The 22032-nt window shown below is 37.6% G+C and overlaps 2 protein-coding genes and 1 long non-coding RNA gene across 3 annotated transcripts in view; 2 read left to right on the forward strand and 1 right to left on the reverse strand.

The window, feature by feature from the left end:
• Nucleotides 1–22032, forward strand: part of LOC134793116 (superkiller complex protein 3) — a 331932-nt gene that overhangs the window by 207003 nt on the left and 102897 nt on the right. The gene's annotated exons all lie outside the window — the stretch shown is intronic.
• The window catches only part of LOC134793154 (inositol-trisphosphate 3-kinase homolog), a 147164-nt gene that overhangs the window by 97339 nt on the left and 27793 nt on the right, over nt 1–22032 (reverse strand). The window lies entirely within an intron of this gene.
• Nucleotides 1561–22032, forward strand: part of LOC134793185 (uncharacterized) — a 126593-nt gene continuing 106121 nt past the window's right edge. Inside the window, exon 1 of the long non-coding RNA XR_010144500.1 lies at nt 1561–2092. This is a non-coding gene — a long non-coding RNA (uncharacterized LOC134793185). The remainder of the gene's footprint in view (nt 2093–22032) is intronic.

Genomic DNA, 22032 nt, shown 5'->3' on the forward strand with positions numbered 1-22032 from the left:
ACTAGTTTGACAGAGAAATCCTATTTAAAACTAGTTTTCACCGAGGCGTTTCGGAAAACTAGTTTAACTAGGGAAAACGCATTATTACGGTAAGATATGGACACGAAATTTCTTGTTCTATTTTTGTAAATTTACTATCAAATTTTAAAACTCTATAATACACTATGTAGGCAAAAATATAATATATGACACAATATGACCACAATATATTCAGACAATTAACTAAGTTTGAGAATCTTACTTGAGGATATTTATTCACATGAATGAAAATAATAACTAAACCTCAACCGTGTCAATAATATAAAATAAATATATTTAAAAAATAAACGCAAATTCTATTATCTGACTCTAATCATTATAGATTAGCCTTGAAGTACTTAACCTTAACATTAATGAATAGTAGGTTTACGGTTAACGTATAATTGCAAAGAGAGGATAAATGCGCCATTGTATTCACACAAAGCATCGATTTGCTTTGTTTACTATTTTGAATCGGTAAAAAATATCCTGTACACAATAGGTATATGACATGGATTATGTAAATAAATGGAAAAGGTTTACAACAACGGAATATTAAGAAACATAAACAGTTAACAAACTTTAATAAATAATCTAGTTTAACAGTAAAATACTACAGAGGCAGGGAAAATAAGATAGTCAGCCAGGTTGTTTTTGACGGTCGAGCAAGTGTAACGTGTCAGCCAAATTTAGGTACTGTAGTTAAAAATTACTAAAGTATAAAAACAAGTAAAATGCTGTCAACCCCTCTTTTTTATGCAGTTATAGAACAATTAGTTAAAGGCTCCTTACATAACGCTCTTACTCGTTTATACCTACATTGTGGGAGCATCGTAAGAACCAATATTTGACAGTTGTTATACATATGATTGGACCCTTATAGATATGATGCCATGCTAAGATCTACCGTTTAAGTGGTAGCCTTAACGTCATATACTTATTGGTTCTTTCGTTGCGCTGACTATAGGTTCCTTGTGCTAGTATGTACATATATTGTAGGTGTGTATAAGGATAGCAACGTGACAAGCTTACACTAAGAAGTCCATGCGTAGTCCTCTTTGCATCTACGCAGGCAATGCACTTCATATTTATGGACGAACCGTCGAAGAGTTTCGTCGCACGTCACTCGACTTGTTAAGCATTGGTCTCTGTCGAGTAGGCGATGCTGTAAAGCTGCGGTCGGCAACAAGCGGCCCGCGGGCCGCATGCGGCCCGCGAACCTCACGCTTGCGGCCCGCGAGCCACCCTGGCTATTTTGTATGTAATATTGACAAACGTCAAAGTCACAAACATTACCAAAGTGCGGCCCGCGTCAACTTCGTTAACTACTATGTGGCCCTTGGCTGCTAAAAGGTTGCCGACCGCTGCTGTAAAGCGTCAAATTGTATGGAGATACATAGGTAATAAACATTTATATAAAACAGAGAATGGAGTCAACGAAAGACTAAATGCCTTTGGCAACAAATATGTCGGCCTAACAATACCCAGACAATTTTATTAACTTATTCTTTAAAGCATACGCCGCATAGGTACGCGTAACGATTTTTTTCTACTCGTCGACTGTAATTCTTGAATTAAGATTTCGTATACCAAACTGCATTTGGGTACTTTTAATGTATGGGCTCCCAACCCAACTATAATATTCATTTCGATACAGTTTAGTCAATTATAATGAATTTAACCAATCACAGCTCGCCGCGGTCAAGAGGACGAAACAAAACCATAGCTCAAATTAATTATTTATTTTAGGTTGTATTGTAGAAACAATTGCTTCATAAGTCAGAAACGCGCATGTGACACCCTTAATATAGGAACATCCATAGACTACGAAAACCGCTTAGCGTTACTTGTTATCTCCATAGGCTACGGTGGCTAACATCGAGAAAAAAAAATGTTTAAAAATTAAATTTTGCAAGGAGCAAGTACCAGGGCCTCATGAGTTACGAGAAGGTGTCATTGACCAAGCCGCCGGGCCGCGGCCGGGGAGCGTACAAGTATGAAGGTATCGCGGCTGCTCGCGTATCTTAGCTGTATACTTTTGGCTTGTTTACCTATATGATTCTACTAGTTTAAAGTACATATTATTTTTGTTGACTCGTAGAAATAGTATTGTATACAACAGTGATATAATCAAGCTTTTCAATCTCGTACCTTACTTAGGCAACTCAGCAAGCTTCGTTGCCTAAACACGGTCTTCTTCTTCTTCTTTGTCGTATCCTCATGGCTGAGGGACGTGACGAATGTGGACACTTTTCACCAGCGCTCTCCAAGCCGCCCTGTCTTGGGCCCAGTGCATGCTAGCCTGCAATGTGGCGTTTGTCTCTGACGTTATTCCGTCCGCCCAACGTGTGGCCATACGCTTCCTTGCTGAACACGGTACTCGACTTAAAAGCTCTCTATTATATCACGATTGTATAGAATACTAATTTCGGTATCATCGCAGTACTTAAATGGAGTACTTGCTTGCTAAATAGTTTATAACAGCTTAAAGATTAATCTAGTTATTCCTTTAAGAAATTTTTGTAACGAAACTCCGCAGGCGACTATTCGTATAGTTGATAGGAACTAAGGGTAAAATTTTAAGGTAAGGGTAAAAATTAGTTTGCCAGACTATAGTAGCGGATAGAACAAGACACCATAAGTATTTGCCACCCTATATTTTTTTTTACAAACAGACACGTAGGTAGGTATATTTTTTTAAACTTAGTAAGAGATAATATTTCAACTTGATATCAGCGATGTCTTCACCGCTGAGGAAGCGATTTCCAAATCACGCACGACCCGTTGATTATGAAACGCTCATCGTTTGACGTCAAACGAACGAAGCGCCATCACCACCCTGTCTCAATATTGCTATCACATCTAGCTCAAGCTGTCTTTCGCATCAAGCAAACCAGTACAAGTAAAAACTGATCGCACATCTTTTACAGAGGGCCTACCGCGAACCACATTCGACGTGTTGCCTCCCTGTCCCACTTACGTACGAATTTACAAGTGCGACAGAGAGGCAACTCGTCGAACGTGGTTCGCGGTAGGCCCTCTGATCTCGCGGTTACAGTTACACTAGTAATCCTGAGTCGAACGTTTGCGAAACAATTTACATAACAGAGCTCACTTTCTCCAACTCGTCACTCTTCGGACGTGTCACGTGAGGTTCACGGCCGTCACTATATCTAGTACAGCCATTCTCTAAGTGTGTTCCGCGGAACCCTAGGGTTCCGCGACACCCCTGCAGGGGTTCCGCAAGAATTTAGAACACTATGCTTTAGTCGCCTAGAAAAATTTTACTATGCAAAAAACACATTAACACACTTCTAAAAACTATTGTTTTATTGTAGGGTTCCATCAAGTATTTCGCTTTCCAAAAGGGTTCCGTCAAAAAAAAAGATTGAGAACCGCTGATCTAGTATATCTACGAATATTATGATAGCGTTGACCACGATTGCGATATGGTTTTCTCTTAGCAATGCCGTTTCCGGCAAATATTTAAACAGATAGGCACATTTTTAACCTTTTGGACGCCAATGACCGATATATCTGCACCGCAGGTTCAACGCCAATGACCGATTAATCGGTCACAGACCACAGAGCAACATAGACCTACGTGAATATGCATAAAGTTCAATTTCAGTTTTGACACTTCGGTGACGTGGCGTCTGAGTGACAGCTTTTGTGTTTGATACGGCGTCGAAAAGGTTAAATACGATTCCTGATTAAATACCTACTAATTTTCACGATTTAAATATCTTTTACTTTTTAATTAATTAATTGTACGTAACAACAGTAACATTAAGTTAAGTAGGTATATAGGTAGGTACTCCACAAAGTATTACAAGTTATTCAGATACTCGATTATTTCATAAGGAATAAAAACACTCCATTATTATTATTATTTGTATCTCCGTTACAAACTCTCGGGTTTTTAAGCCCGGTCATTTATAAGGCGTGCGTGGGGATATAGATCCAACACGTAGAGGCCGTTTGGAGAGCTTTGATGTCATGTAGAACGCCTGCTGGAACCCATTCACGGGTACATAAATAGATACCCGTAAACCGGTTTCAGCAGGCATTGGGAGCTATTATAGAAAAATGGAAAGAGTCCTGGTTTAAATTTGGGTGGAAAATAAATCTGGGCTATTGCTAAGAGTTCCGGACACCTGCCATAACATTGTGTTATACAGTGTTATCGAGGTAGGTGGTGACTCGCCACTCGTTAGATGGGCACCTGATGCGCCATCGTGAAGACGGCCAGGCGCAACACCGGCATGAGCGGCTCAGGGGTGTCGAGAGGTGGTGCTGCGCTTTCTCCGAAGTTACTCGCGGCGTTATGCCCTTTAACACTTCCACCCCTGGAGCATATAGCTCTAGCGACTCCTCTCTGGACGGCCAATGAAGGCAAGCCAGAGCTGAGAGTCACTTACTAGAAAATAATTACAAATGCCAGTCTCCACAGTCAAATGTCATGCAACTTAAAAATAACTAAATAAATCCCTATCACAATAATATAAGACATTAAAAATTTAATTTCAACATTGGAGACAAGTTTCTAAGAGTAAACACTAATATTGCTCGTCTGATACAAAATCTGCTATAATAATATGATTTTTTTAAAAGATGCTGTTTGAGTCTTATACTAAACAATTTGCTATTTAAAATAGATTTTAATTCGATTGGTAACTTATTAAACAGAAAAATTGCCTGGTAGCTGGCGGCTTGCTTCATGATATTAAGTCGCGGGACAAGGTTACATTTCAAATCTTTCCGTCTAGTCGACAACCTGATTTCCCGATCTGTAATGCTCTCATATTTATTTAAATGCTTGATTAAATCTGTTAGGAGTACGAGGATATAAAGCGACGGCACCGTGAGGATATTGAGCTTTATAAAATGTTCTCTGCAAGACTCCCTCTGAGGTATTCTAACAATTATCCTAATAGCTCTTTTTTGAAGTATGAAAGCTGCATCGACATTATATTGCTAACTATTCCCCATTGCTTGATGCTGTATCGCAGTTTAGACTCCACTAGAGCATGGTAGACTGCTTTAAGTTGAGTCATATGAGTCAAATCTCGTAAGGAGCGAAGGGCATAACATGCAAATCTTATGGAATTGGTTAGTACCTGTAGTTCATGTTTCCAATTCAAATGGGCATCAATATGAACCCCCAGAAATTTCACCACATCAGCCTGTAAGATTTTGCTTCCGTTTAAAGTAATGTTTAGTTTATCCGAATTGTTAGAAGTAAAACAAACAAAATCACATTCGTCTTTTTTGTGTTAAGTTTTAAGTTGTTGACTGTGAACCACATATTACAAGCCATCAAAGCAGCGTTTGCTTTATCGTTTAATTGTGTCATGCTTTCCGCTGTGACTACCGCATTTGTATCATCTGCAAACACTACTAGCTTTGTCTGCGGTACTATATTTTCTATATAAGGAATGAGGTCATTTACAAAAAGTAGAAAAAATAAAGGGCCAAGTATTGAGCCCTGCGGAACTCCACGTCTAATCGTCACTGTATTTGACCTGACCACCCTTTCCGTATCACCAACAATTGATCTTAGCTCGATAAATTGTTTTCTGTTTGCTAAGTAGGATTCAAATATCCTGTAGACATTTTCTCTAATACCGTAGTGCTCAAGTTTTTGTAACAGAATATTGTGGTCGACTGTATCGAAGGCTGAACTAAGATCTAAGAATATTCCGGCTACTTTCTGTCGATCATTTAACTGTGATACCACGTACATCATGAATGAGGGTGTCTACAGCCTCACTTGTTCCGATGCTTTTTTGATACCCAAATTGTCTTTTATTCAGAACATTTTGTTCAATGTGGTGTCTCAGCAATCTAGACTTTAATATCTTTTCAAAGATTTTCGATATCGATAGTAAAAGAGATATAGGCCTATAATTACCCGGATCTTTTTGACATCCTTTCTTGTAAATAGGCAACACTTTGGCAATTTTTAACTGTTCGGGAAATATGCCCAACTCAAAACAGTTATTAAAGAAGTGCGCAAGTGGTTCCGATAATATATCAACATTTTCTTTTATAACGGTTATGGGTATTTCATCGTGACCTACGGAATGTTTAGGTTTCATTCTGTTTATAATTTGTGAAACTTCCTGAGGCGAGACATGGTGGATAATCATTGATTTACTGACCCTTTTGGTGTTATCTCCTAATATTTTGAGAGCAATAGCAATATCGCTCGTGACTGTCTCACTGCTATGATCAAAAATATTGGAAAATATATTTGCCTGTTCTTGTGGATCATCCACGACTTTATCTGTCTGTAGAATAAGTTTGGCATTGGTTTTAACCTGCGACTTATTCCTGTTCCTATTTACGATTTTCCAGATTTCTTTAGCGCTGTTGCTTGCTCTACTTACTTGCAAACTAACCGCATGTTTTTTCGCATACCTAACTACACGTCTATAAATGGTCATATATTTTTTCCGATATGTCTCCAGGGAGTCGTTATAACTCTCCTTGTCGAAGGTATTAAGGAAACGCTTCATTTTGCTTGCTATTTTAATTCCTCTCGTAATCCAAGTAGAGTTTGGGTCGTTATTTTTAACTCTTTTTTTCCTTTTTTTGAAGCAGTTTTTATACAAACCACTAAATTTACTAAGAAAAGTATTTATTCCAACATTATTCAAGTTTTCCTGCAAAAGTTTTTGTCTGAAAGCTAACTTATTCGTTTTATTCTGTACGCGGCGTTCCGTGTAAATGACATGTTCCTCATTTTTACCCCCAGAACACTCTATGATTAATTCACAACCCAAACCAGCATGTCCGTCAGCTAAACCATTATGGTCAACCCATATGTATTATTAATACTATCTGGAGATAAGTTGGATAAAATATTCATTCATTTTGAGAACGTAAATTTGTCACCAATTTGATTTCAAAATACATGCGTGGTGTTTGCCCTCATGTTTACAACTAAATTGTATCTGCTCGATAGACCTCACAACAATTTACTCAAATGTTAACTAAATTAACTCACGCTAGAATGACACTTTCAAGTCTTGGTGGTCATGTGATGTTTTCTATAGAAACCGGAGAGTCGGAAGCCCCGGCCCTGGCCCGGACCGTTATAGCGTGAGTCATCCTTTAAACCAATATGAAGCAAAAGCAATTTTATTACAGGAAATAAACAGTAAATTTAAGAAACACCCTACTTTCACGTCACATTTCACGTAATAATCATACATACCTATACCTGTGCTGACTAAATAAGTGACCCAAAAAGCGAGAGTGCGTCATCGTCACTTTAAAATTCTGCATAGTTTGCTACTAGGTACTTATAGTAACTAATTCTTAGAAACCTAAATTTATGGCAAAAAAATTTAACCAGACATAACATAATACGAAACATTAGCTTAACTTACGAGGGATTAAACACATGTAACGTCTGTAAGCGATAAAAATTAATAAAAAATTTAACTACGCGAAAATATTTTAATTTTGCCTCTAGTTATCAGTCATAACCTTTATTACCTGGGCAATTAAAAATATCAAGCGAATGGTTATATTGAATATATCTACACGAAGCAAATGTAACAAAACAAATCCAATTCCTTGACGTCATAGCATTAAAAATGCTTATACATGATGTTTTCACTTTGAAAATGCACTACGCCATTCACAGTATGTTGTTTACTCGAAGATACCTTACTCGATCAAATTTACGCAATTTTATACCGTGACTCATATTTAATTTTATGAGTGAAACGTAAAAGTACCAATGTGTAGTAGGCAGCAAAATTTTCACTGAATAAACAATAATTATATTGTAATTTTTAACAAGCAGAAACGTCTGCGAACGATGCTATTAAGCTTAGAATAAATTTAAAAGTGGAAAAATTACTGTCTTGGGTGAGACCCAACTGAAAAAATGTCTTCGGTGAGAATACTGTCTCACCCAAGACAGTAATTTTTCCACTTAAAAAAAAATATTTTTTTTTTAATTTTAGGTTAGGTACTTTTAAAAAGCAGAGGAAGTGGTAGAGACCGTTTACAGCGCACTTAAGATGCAGTCTTAATGTTGTTCATTTCGCCTGCGACAATACTCTTGTCTTGCTTGTCGTAACTCTTTCAAAGCTCATATTTAATTCGGTTAAATTGTGTTCTAATGTATGGGGAAGACAAACTAATTATAGCCAGCCTTTTATGAATGTAGTATCATACCTTAGGGTATGGTGCTTTACGCACACTAGCGTCCCTTCCCCTCCCCCTGACGCAACCCCCCCTTTCTGCATGAAATATGTCCCGGTTCACAGTTTTTTACATTTTTTGAGGAAAGTATACATTTTAGGAAAAAAGTGTCAATGAAAGAAATAATCCTTAATAAATTCTTAATAAAAAAGGTCATATTCATTTTTTTAATATGATGCACCATATTCATGTATTAGCTTGTTAAAATTCGAAATAACATAGTTTTTACTTACGATTCGAAACTCATTTATTATACACGGTGTAACACGAGGAAACCGAATAATTTTAACAGCGTATTCCTGATCATATTTAGAGACAAAAATATCCTATAAACTTTTTTGGAATTCGGCTAGTTTCAGAGTTAATACCAATAAAAAAAAAAGAAGATTTTATTGTTACATAGTGCAAAACGCCTTTTTGATGGCGATGTTGCTACTATGGGACGTAGTCTAAATATCCTTATGATAGATGTCAAAAAGTGCATGACGAGTAACACTTTGCAAAAACTAAGTTTTACGAAAAAAAAAGTAATAATCCATTTTAACTGAGAAGTTTACCAATAACATTTACTTTTTATGTACAAATATATTCAAAAAATTGAAAAAAAAAAACAAACAAAAAAAATTTTTTTTGGCGAAATTGACTTAAACTCATATTACATTTTTTCCTTCTTTTGACCTCAGAAATAAAATCTTTCGCATTTCTTGAGAACACCTTGTATAATAAGTTAATAAGTGTTGTAAAATGAATATAACCTTTTTTATTAAGAATTTAATAAGGGATTATTTCTTTCATTGACACTTTTTTCCTATAATGTATACATGATGTCAAAAAAGGGAAAAGATGTAATATGAGTTTAGGTCAATTTCGCCAAAAAAAAAATATTTTGTTTGGTTTTTTTTTTTAATGTATTTGTACATAAAAAGTAAATGCTATTGGTAAACTTGTCACTTAAAATGGATTTTTACTTTTTATTTCGTAAAACTTAGTTTTTGCAAAGTGTTACTTGTCACTTTTTGACATCTATCAATAAGGATATTTAGACTAAATCCCATAGTAGCAACATCGCCATCAAAAAGGCGTTTTGCACTATGTAACAATAAAAACTTGTTTTTTTTTATTTATTGGTATTAACTCTGAAACTAGGCGAATTTCAAAAAAGTTTATAGGACATTTTGGTCTCTAAATATTATCAGGAACACGCTGTTAAAATTATTCGGTTTCCTCATGTTACACCGTGTATAATAAATCAGTTTCGAACCCTAAGTAAAAACTAAAATTCGAAAATATTTCGAATTTTGACAAGCTAATACATGAATATGGTGCATCATATAAAAAAATGAATATGACCTTATTTATTAAAAATGTATTAAGGATTATTTCTTTCATTGACACTTTTTTCCTAAAATGTATACTTTCCTCAAAAAATGTAAAAAACTGTGAACCGGGACATATTTCATGCAAAAAGGGGGGGTTGCGTCAGGGGGAGGGGAAGGGACGCTAGTGTGCGTAAAGCACCATACCCTAAGGTATCATACTACATTCATAAAAGGCTGGCTATAATTAGTTTTTCAAAAAACACAATTTGACCGAATCATATTGTGGTACCTAATTAATATAATTCGCTATTCAAACCTTTTAGGAATAATTTTTAAGAAAAAAAAACCGACTTCTATGGGGGCCGGTGAAAGATTATTGTAGATGGTACACTATGTAAAAAATACTGTTTACAAAAAAAAGGACACCGACTTCAAAAAGGATGAAATAAAATATTATCCTTTTTTAAGTCTATGCGTTACCAACTGATATGTTTGAAGTCGGTGCCAAGCCAAATTTTGAAGCATACTATGATTTTGGTGCGATTCGATAAGATGTACCTACGTTGGATTGCCTTACACGACGACAATGAACGTAGGTACAGTCGACGATAAAAATATGTTTACAAAGGAGTAAGGTGCAAAAGTGTAAACATAACATTGACGTCGACTGTACCTAAGAACACACCTCAGAACACACGATCACATTAGTGTAAATCCAATGCATTTTTTTGCCGTAGTATTTTTTAAAGAGCATTTCTTACTAATGCTCGAACAGTCTATAGCACGAAAGTGTGGGATTGGGACTGAGTTATTTCCCGTCCCTTAATCCAGAGGACTACATTTCAAAATATAAAACAATTCAAGGAATTTACCTTCTTGCCAAATTACCTACTACTACTACTAACCTAAAGCGGTTCAGTTGTTTAGCCATGAAAAGGCGACAAAGAGGCAGACAGAATTACTTACACATTTATAATAGTTATTAGTGCAGTTCTAATGGGATTTATAGCCTTAAAGCTGATTATTATTGACTGGTATTGTTACTACTTGGCTTGGCACCGACTTCAAACATATCAGTTGGTAACGCATAGACTTAAAAAAGGATAATATTTTATTACATCCTTTTTGAAGTCGGTTTCCTTTTTTTGTAAAAAGTTTTTATTTTTCATTTTTTAGTGCGACGCATGAATGAAAAACAAGATCATGTTTACCACTAAATTCGTGTACCTATTACTTTAATCGGCCTATGTCCAGCAGTGGACGTCCTCTGGCTGATATGATGATGATGATTACTTTAATAAATATGTAATCAGGAATTTTCTCGAGTCCATCTGGGAAATTATAATTCCTGTCACTTCACTAAACCCATCCTCCGCCCCGTCTCTGACTCAATCCCTCAACCCCCCGATCACTCAACCTCACAGCGCATCAACCCCTGATCCAGGAACCCCTCGACCCTGAACCAGCAACCCTTCAACCGCCATTCCCCGACCCCTTAACTCCTAACCCTAATCCCCGATCAGTAGCCTTACCAGCTTACCACGAGTTTGACATTGATATATTCGCTAGCGTGTGTAACTTACTTTCCATGCATCTCGCTCGTACTAACATATTAGTGCGAGCGAGATGCATAAAAAGTAAGTTACGAAGACGTTAGCGAATATGTCAATGTCAAGCTCGTGGTAAGGCTACAGTTGCACTACATCAAATTGGTGGTTTTCGGAAGCAAATGCTCGAGTTACTTTAGAAAACACCGAAATCCTATTACACGTGCCTTTAAAAATTGAGGAGTTCCCTCAATTCCTCATGGATTCCATCATCAGACCAGAACCAAAAATAATACGGAAACACCTTAGAGGTAACCTCTTCCAAACAAAAAAAGAATTACTCAAATCGGATCACAGGTGCCGGAGTAATCGCTGAACATACTACATATAAAAAATCATCATCATTATCATCAGAACAATCATCATCATCTACTTCATCAAATTGGTGGTTTTCGAAAGAAAATGCTCGAGTTGCTTAAGAAAACACCCAAATCACCATGCATGTACCTTTAAAAATTGAGGAGTTCCCTCAATTCCTCATGGATCTCATCATCAGAACAGAACCAAATTAATATGGAACCAACTTGGAGGTAGCCCCTTTCAAACAAAAAAAGAATTACTCAAATCGGACTACGGATGTCGGAGTAATCGGTGAACGTACATAGAAAAAAAAAAGATAGCCACAACCGAATACAGAACCTCCTCCTTCTATGAAATTGAAGTCGGTTAAAAAGGAGGTAACACCCACTTTTCTACTAGCATTTTGCTTCTGTAAGGGTCGTAGTTCTAGCCTAACCTAACCCACTTCTCTGATAGCAGTTCGGTTCTGTGAGGATCGCAGTTCGAACCTAATCAAACCCACTTTTCAATTAGCATTTCGTTTCTGTAAGGCTCGCAGTTCTAACCTAACCTAACCCTTGTTCGGTTCTGTGAGGATCGCAGTTCAAACCTAACCTAACCCACTTAACGGCGCATGCGGTGCGGTGTACGGGGGTTTAAGCGGGAGGGGCTAGTAAGATTGGCATCATCATACTTTATACATACATTTTATGGTAGGTAATCATAGTGGTTTATTTAGTTAAGGTATCATAGTGGTTTTCCGGGTCAAGGTCGGGGTCCGAGTCCGGGTCCGAGTCCGGGCCGAGTCCGGGTCCGGGTCCGAGTCCGAGTCCGAGTCCGGGTCCGGGTCCGAGTCCAGGTCCGAGTCCAGGTCCGAGACCGGGTCCGAGTCCAGATCCGAGTCCGGGTCCGAGTCCGGATCCGAATCCGGGTCCGAGTCCAGGTCCGGATCCGGGTATGAGTCCGGTTCTGGGTCCGAGGCCGGGTCCCAGTCCAAGTCAAAATCGAAATTCGTAATCACCAAACGTGTACTATGCGTCGTTGAAGAGTTCTGTTCTGGTCATCATCAGCAGTTCCACTTCATCAAATGCGACAGTTTTTATTGTAAATGCTTGTATTTATGATGAAAATACAAAAAATCTATACGTATGCCTCTAATAGTTGAGGAGTTCCCTCGATTCCTTATGGATCCCATCATCAGAACTCGAGCTTGACAAAAATGTGGCTTAAAAACTTAACTTGCTTAACAAACATAACGAAGAGGAAAAATCGCCAAACGTGAACTATGCGTCGTTGAAGAGTTCTGTTATGATCATCATCAGCAGTTCCACTTCATCAAATGCAACAGTTTTTAATGAAAATGCTTGATTTTCTGATGTGATGATGATGATGATGATGGTATCCTGTTATCCCTCATCAGGGACATAGGGCTCTCAGAAGGGTTCTCCACTGTTGTCGATCCTGCGCTGTCTCTCGAGTTTCTTCCAGTCGAGGCCAGCGGATGCCACCTCTTTGTTGACTGTGCGCCTCCAGGTGGTACGTGGACGACCGGGTCTTCTTTTTCCAGAGGTTTGCCAAGACAGACCTTGTTTGGACAGGTGATTGTCTGGTCTTCGCAACACATGACCTATCCAGCGCCATTTCCTAAGGAGAATTTCCTTGTCGATAGGATTTTGGCAAGTCAGCTCCCATAACCTTATATTAGAAATGGTCCGTGGCCAATAGATTCCCAGAATCCTCCGCAAGCATTTATTTACAAACACCTGGAGTCTATTTGTTATGGTGTTTTTCACGGGCCATGTCTCACATCCATAAAGGAGGACCGACTTGATGTTGGAGTTAAAAATCGGCGAGTGATGATTGTGGACATCCACACGGGCTTCAACTGCGCATATGCGGCACGAGCTTTATTAATGCGCGATTCGATATCCGCTTCTGCTCCCCCAAGTGGATCCACAACACTTCCCAGGTACGTGAACTTATCCACCTGTTCTACCGGCTCTCCATTCACATGAATGGGTGTTTTGTTTTTGGTGTTTAGGCGCATGTCCTTGGTTTTCGCACTGTTAATGCGCAGGCCTTCCTTCGCAGCTGCATTGGCAAGGTCATCAGTTTTAAATTGCATGTGCTCCCGCGATGTTGCGAGTAAGCACAGGTCATCTGCGAAGTCGATGTCTTCAAGGGTATTACCATTTACCCATGGCAAACCCCTTTCTCCTTGGCTTGTTACCCTGCGCATCACCTCGTCCAACACAATCAGGAACAGCAGCGGCGACAGCAAGCAACCCTGTTTGACTCCAACAGTGACAGGAATCGGGTCTGACAGCACTCCCTTGTGCAATACTCGGCAGGTAGATCCAGATTGGTCCCGTTTTTGTCAAAACCCAGTTCTGATGATGGGATCCATGAGGAATCGAGGGAACTCCTCAAACCTTAAAGGCATACATATAGTGATTTATGTGTTTTATCAACAAATCAAGCATATACATCCAAAAAAGTGACATTTGATGAAGTGGAACTGCTGATGATGATCAGAACGGAACTCTTCAACAACGCATAGTTCACGGTTGGCGATTTGTCCTCTTCGTTATGTTTGTTAAGCAAGTTAAGTTTTTAAGCCACATTTTTGTCAAGCTCGAGTTCTGATGGGATCTAAATCTGAATCCCTAAAGTCTTTTCTCCTATCTTTGCATTCCCTAATATTGTTTGTCATAATGATCAGTTGTCCTAACACTAAAAACCCTAATTTTGTTTTCCCTAATTATTGATTACTTATCCTAATGTTATTAAGCATATTTTCTTTTTTACGAGGGTCGCAGTTCTAACCCTAACCTAACCCAATTTTGTGGCAGCAAGTTCTAAAACCTAACCATTTTTCAGAACCATACATTATTGAAAATAATCGTTATGACAATTGATCGTTAGGGCATGTGCCCATTAGGCCGAACCAGTTAGGGCAAGTGACTTTAGGACAAACGTTGTTAGGGATTCAGAATGACACCCCCTTTAAGATTTGAGGAGTTCCCTCGATTCCTCATGGATCCCATCATCAGAACTGGGTTTTCACAAAAACGGGACCAATCTGTATGCATATACATTCAATCAAAAAAATAATTTTCAAAATCGGTCCAGTAATGACGGAGATATGGAGTAACAAACATTAAAAAAAAAACATACAATCGAATTGATAACCGTGACCGGTTTAAAAACAACTGAATATGCTTCTAACTGCGCAACTTTAATTAATTGAAGTCCAATTCAAAGACCTTTTAATTTCAGTAAGTACTTAATGGCTTTTTTAAGTTCTTTTTGTTTTGATTTATTATTTTAATTATTTTGAATCTTATAAATAGGTATTCAAACTATTCAATGAGCATTAAAAATACAACACATACTATTTACAAGATGAAGTATATAATATCTAACAACATACATAAACATAATATGTATTCCGTAAAAATGCTTTTTGCGTTTAGTTTCTGGGATCGAGAAGTTTTTGATTCAAAAGAGCGTTATTTAGCACGATATATGTTTAGTGTTCCGTACAAAACTTTGTTCACGGAACACTTATGGGATCACTTCGGTCTTGCAAATGAGTTAAATGCGTAGTTGTTTAAGTATGGTGTACGAGTTTAGCGCAAGCCGTGAGTTTTACAATTCGGTTGTTTTGCCAGCCGGTGTGAGGCAGCATACTCATCTCTGTTTCTCTGACCAGTATTCTGAGTCATACGTGAACCCGTAACCTACGTCATATCCGGGGTATCTTACTACTAATTTTGTAAGCATGGTCGAAAATGAGGAGGATAAAACGAGCAACAAAAATCTAAAACTGAACCTTTTAGGTTCTAGGTAAAAAGGCATACGTTTTTTCTTTAGAGGACGCCGAATGTTGTTTTTACAGTGAGCCATCATTTTAACAACGTCATGCCATTACTGTTTACAGTATTTCCGGTAACGGTTGTGATTATTTTAATTGTTTTTTGCGGTAAACTACATGCGCAAAATGTTTATTCCCTCGTCTACACTGACAATCTTAAGTGACCAAAACAATTACGCTGTACTTTGTTTTCAGCAGTAAAACATAATAAAATGAACAATAAGGTAGTACTCGGCCTTTCAACTAGGTATTTCAGTTTCCAGGTCTAATCATTATAGCCATTTTCCTGTCGGTCTGGGTTACCATTATTGGAGGTTTTGTAGAATGTCTGGAATACTAGAAAATAATCGGGAATGATAATATTAATAATCTAAAGCTTCAGGAAAATGATTAATAAGTCGACCAGTAAAACATAGCCACTTGAACAACCTAATAAAATTATCCAAATCCAAATTATTATACTCGTACGTAAGCTACATAATACCGTAACATTTTGACATAATAATTGTCAATTTAATTAACATCCTAGCGACGCAACGTCAATCGAATAATGATATGAATCACCATGGAATCACCAATCTTTGATCTTCACAATCTCTTCAAGCACATCCTTGTAATGTGAGTAATAAACCGAGAATTTCGTTTGGTTTCACCGTAACAGTTTAACTCGTTTTTTGCCGCTTTAAAAACGGCTTATCGACGTCTGCCTCCACCTCTAATTTGATAATATTTTGACTGCTGGCTGGGAATGTAGAGTAGCAAATGCGTTTATCATGGACGGTGTATTTTAAACGGTCGGATAAGGTAAACAAATGGTGTAGGCATTTTGCATACTTCGCTAGAATTATGACTATTATGAGCTTACAAATATTGTATAGTTTCTACGATTTTCCGCTTTGATGACTATTGTACTTATTGATGCATATTACTCGTAATTGGACCTTTTCTATTTTTTTCTTAATAGTTAAATCAAGTGTGAGTGTCGGATACGTATCATCCCCTATTATTTGTACTCAGCGAAACATCTCTTGAATACTCAATCAGCATGCCTGCCTCTAAGCCCACCCATGCAGCATAGCATGCATCGTTTAAACTTAGTGTAAATATGATTTTCTTTTATAACCCTTCGGGTGGCAGCACCTCCGGTTGAACGGTAGGACTAGGCGCGGCCATTTTTTTAAATATGCCTCGGCGTGGCAGAGGCCGCGAGAAGGTTCGGTCATAACAAGCCCGTAATTGGCAGAGACCGTCTCGCGGCCTCTGTGCGACGCTGCATTTCGCGCCTAAAATAAAACCGTTAAAACCATGGTATAATAATATACTCCGCCTGGTACTCTATTCCGAGATTCGCGTATGACCTAACTGACACGGGCCTACGTCATCATGCTGTTTACAGGTTCTCAAACTTTAAAATGTGGGAGAAATTTAACCAACGGTGAAAATTATTTTAACGGCATTAATTTTAAGTTATTCATGTAGAAACATAGTAAAATAAACAAATCTAATGTATTAAATTAAACTTTATTTATCTATACAAGACAAACGTTTGAAAAACTAATTCACAGTTACACATTAATTACCAAGCTTACGACGTGAAAAGTTTGGAAAACACTGCGACTGCTGACACTGAGCGAGAAGGAAATAACAATTAACACGCGTTCGACAAGGATGACGGTCAGGGCATGAAGTTATCTAGATCCGAATTGTCAAATGTGACAGCGCTACCCAAGTAACAATTTGTGGTTCTATAGTAGTCGATAGAACGTTTCCCAAATACCACCTAAGGTCCTATAAAAGACCAAAGAAGATTGTATAAAGCCGAAATGGCGCATCTTATGTGCCATTCAGTGATATAGTAGACCTGTAGCAGTGTCAGTCGTGACGTTTTAGGTCTATAAAAGTGATGTGATGATCACTTTTGTGCTAATTTGTTGTCAGTAACGCCATTATAGTGTTAATTTATACTATAGTGGCATTTGAGATTCCATTATAGTGCTTGTTTTATACTATAGTAGTATTTGTAATTGTATTATAGTGCTTTTTTATACTATTGTAGAATTCATAGTTCCTTTACTACGAAATTTGCTATCAAGTTTTCCATTAACTGTTGTGAGTGGTTTTGTTGTGTGTTTACTTCACAAAAACGGTACTAAGTAAAATGGTGATAAGTAAAGACTTTATATTAATATGCGCCATTTAGATGTCGAATAATTCGGTCCTTAGTGCAAAAAGTATATGGGATGGAAGTTTTACCGTTAGAATAGTATTAGTTTAATGAGGAATTTTAAATGCCCCCTCGATTTATTTATGTTTTTAATAAAATAATTTAATAAAATATTATGATATTCACCATAGTTACTACTATACAGCCAAGAAGTAAATCCGACGCTTTTATAGGCTAACTATAGAACTTACAACGAAATATTCACCGCCATCATGATTAAAATTAGGGTTCCAAAAGAATTTTGCTGTGACCCAGTTACACCTACAAACTCTTTAGAAAGATATAGGATTTTTTTTTAATTTAGATGTAGTCATTACTGTTGTTTCCTTTTTCAGTGTGATTGGTAAAAAAAATGTGCTAATAATGGATGTCGATAAATATCTAAACCGTCACGATTTTATGCTTGTATTAAATCATTGATGATAAATCTCACCTACAGTCACTAATATTACTGGGGTCTTTTTTATCAATTCATTAAAATATAAAAATATTTTGTACGGAACCACATTATGTGGCTTAGGCCTGAACTTATATAAGCAAGATATAAGTAGCCATTACAGATCAAATTTATCATTTACAAGTAGTCGTTTTCTACCTTTATGTATCTAACTCGGTTTATAAAAGACATAAAAACTCAACTATAACGCTGTTGTCTTTTAAAAGAAAAAACAAAACCACTATACAACCGTTTTGTGATATAAAAGAGTCATTGTGACGTTTACAGCGATGAGATATAATAGGGATTTAAAAACTACTAAAACGCTTTTTAACGCTATAAATATGTCCCAAAAACGCTACTATAGAGCAAAACAGTTCTATAATAGTGTTCATATGACTACTAAAGTATTATGTACTATAGCAGTGATCTCTAAAGCCACTATATCCTGAAATCGTTGTATAGCTGGGTTTTTGTCACTGTTAGAACACAAAACTATAGCGGCTAGCAGGGAACCTTAATAGCGCAAACTACTAAAGTACTATGAACTATAGCAGTGATCTCTAAAGCCACTATATCCTAAAATCGTTGTATAGTTGGGTTTTTGTCACTGTTAAAACACAAAACTATAGCGGCTTGGCAGGGAACCTTAATAGCGCAAATTAGTTGCATAAAAGTGATTCCAAATACTATTATACAGTAATATTGCTCTATAGTGGTTATATTTGAACCTGTTATAGTACACGCCTATAACGGCTCTATAAAATGATGAAATAAACCTTTACATCAATTGCTTATGGAATATATTAGCTGTATAAGCTTATAGAGCAAAAAGGTGTTGCCAAGCGCTTTTATACGACAGGTGGTCACCTCTGAAACCTTAATACGACGTCTATACAAGCTTTTAGCGATAAAAACTAAAATTATAGGACTAAAATGTTACTTGGGTATCCTGTGTTGCCAGTAATGTAAACAGAATTACCCGAACGTGTGAATTTTCTTTCGTGAATCGGAAGATATTGCTAACGAATAATTAAAAATGACGTGTTATTGTAAAATTTAAGATAAAATACATATAAATGAAAATTATAATATTATAAAGAAATATTTTAACTTATTAACCCATAATAATATAATATACCCATGTAATGTACCCATGTAACATGTTATGTTGAAATAAAGTGGCAATGTTATTGTGACGTAGGCCCGTGTCACTCTGGGAATAGAAGACCATGTTTTATTAGACCATGGTTAAAACTATGCCTTGCTTGCTCACTCTTGCAAGATGCTTTCGTCAATAAACAAGGATGGTATTCCCTAACGGTCGAATTCCCGCGTAAAACAAAGTTTGTTAGAAATGACGTGATGTTCCTGTCCCACTTCGCCCATTACACGCCGACCGTCATCGAGCCGCGAACATTCAAACGGAATACGCACTGATAAAAAGTGAAATAAACTGTGTGAATCGTGTTAAATGTATTGTTTTGTCATAAAGACTGCTTTTTCTACAATCAATTGTTTTATTTCGTTACTATACGTATTTTTACATGAAAGTAGAAAAAAATTGGTAATATGAGATTAGAACAAGTCTAGCATAATTCAGATAAATAGAATAGAATTAATTGTTATACAATCAAATAACCCATTTTATGCTGAATTCAGTGATATATAGTTTGCATATATCATTCATAGATTTTTTTTGGGAAACAGTCATATCTCTAACACGCGCCAAATTGGCGATTATCACCCGTTGAGGCCCCGCAACTTGACGTATATTTTTCCAAAATGCCTGCGCCACTCAACCGGCTTGTTATGTCTGTCCGTCTCGCGGCCACCGCCACTTACCGTAGAGACCTCGAGGAGGACAATGCCACTCGAAGGGTTTCCTACTGCTAGACAAATCAAAAGTCTCGCTTGTCTTTTCCTACTCGTCACGGCACTCACGCATGCTCCCGCCAGTCGCCAACAAATGAGTTAATGTCGTTTTGCGGCGAATTAGATTCCCTTAAGGAAAATTAAAATTACCTACGTATAATTAGGTACTGCAATATGTTTTATGGGAAAATCTTAAATTCCACGTAAATTAGGAGGACGGATGGGGTTCATGAACTGTTTGACCGTATCGGGTGTAGTAAGTGATACAATTATTATTTATATAAACGCTGCCGTCATGGTGGTCCTGGCGCGTCTCATTCCCGGCGTCGGTGGTCAAAAAACGATAGGTCACTGCGGGGCATACATTACAATAACTTGGTATGTGCGTACTGCTGGGGCGGTTCGTAGTTGAGGAGATTCGTTGACCCGCGCCATCGCCACGCGCCCGGCAGAATGACCGGTCCATGGCCGAGGCCGCGCTGAATATGCAGCGCCACTACTTTATTATGTATGGATATCTTTTTAAAATGCCCCCTACAAAATAATAAATCTATATAATAATAATTAGACTGTGACCGCGGCGGGGCATGGAGCTTTACACTCGGCGTCTGACGTGGACATTTTACCCGCTAACATGAAAGCTTATTGCGAACAGCCATACATTATTCTGGAGGGTATATTAGGTACAATGACTTATGTACACCCCTCAATCCTGAGATGCCACGTCATACGAAATATATTATGTTATCATCCCTGGCTAGAATGATATTGTTTTCTAACGAATCAAATCAGCTTCCTTTATGGTCGGATGGAAGCATGGTCAAAACTATTTCCTACTGTAAACTTACTAAGAGAATGCAAAAAAGGATGTTGCAAGGTACAACCATAAATCCACCTTGTAGATTTAATAATAAAATATAAAGCATCTGTATAAAAAACCAGTAATTGTATGTGTGAGCTGGAACTGTGAGCCGTCTATTGAAAAACTACGTATTTACTGGAACTAGAAAATCTGAAGAAGCTCTGTAATTCGTATCACGTATTTTGTTCAGTCAAAAGTCAAATATTTCATTCCTAGGCCACACGCATTAAATGCTAACGCTCTTTTAATAGTAGCAGGTATTATTAGAAGAGCGGTAGCTACGGCAACAAAGCCTCTCACACTTCAATAACCTCTTATACCTAACACGTATCTCAACCTTACTACATAGGAGCAAAGCAATCGTGCCTAGGCCATAAATAAAACATAAAGGCTATTACGTGCGAGCTGATAGAGTGGCGCGTAAATAAAGCCCGGCCGTTGCACGCCGACGAGTTGCGCTGATTGATTGAACTTGACTCTTCCGCGCGACGCTCACAAAGCACCGACTTAATTTTAAAATATAATTTGACAGCTCGACCATTGTTGGTGCTAGATTGCAAAAAAAAATACGGTAAAATACCGAAATGAATGTCCAAAAAAATCTACGATAAACATCTGGCCTAAAAACGGGAAATAGACGGGAATGTGAAGGATTTCCGATGATATTCTTCCGATTTTACTGGCTAAATATACGAGTACATCGTTGTAAATGACATCCCGGAACGTTTGCCGCTTTTTGACAACCTTTCTGTCTTTTTATCATAGCGTTTATTTGGAATCCTCCGATAGATTATTTAGAATAATTTTATCTTTACACGACTTTCGACATTAAATTTAGTAAGACCATCAATAACTCACCTAAGTTTTTGTATATGGCATTCGGCTCAGGTTGGCTCAGGCAAGTAAAAAAAATGCCGACAGACGTTTACGCTGCGCAATCTTACTCTCTGGTTGGTTATTTCGAGGCCCGTCATATGTGATGATAGGTGAGTATTATAACTTGCACCATCCTACTAACCCGGGACTAAACGTTTGAACCGTTAACCCAGTGTCAAATTGTACTGGTAACCATGGTAGCTCCAGGTTTGGTTTATATCTATTTATTTTATTTATATATTTATGAACGCCACGTGCCTCGCAAGAAGAATCATTATTTGCATCTTTAAAACAAATTAAGGCCCTTTAAAACAGTCAATTTAATAATGATATCAGAATGGCAGTGCGCGTTTGGCCGTATGCGCACGCGCCCAGATCGTGCTAACGCGCGTCTAAAGGACTCTGTCATGCCCAATTATGATTTAACCCCAATTGC

This window comes from Cydia splendana, chromosome 8, assembly GCF_910591565.1.
Source record: "Cydia splendana chromosome 8, ilCydSple1.2, whole genome shotgun sequence".
NCBI classification, from domain to species: Eukaryota; Metazoa; Arthropoda; class Insecta; order Lepidoptera; family Tortricidae; genus Cydia; species Cydia splendana.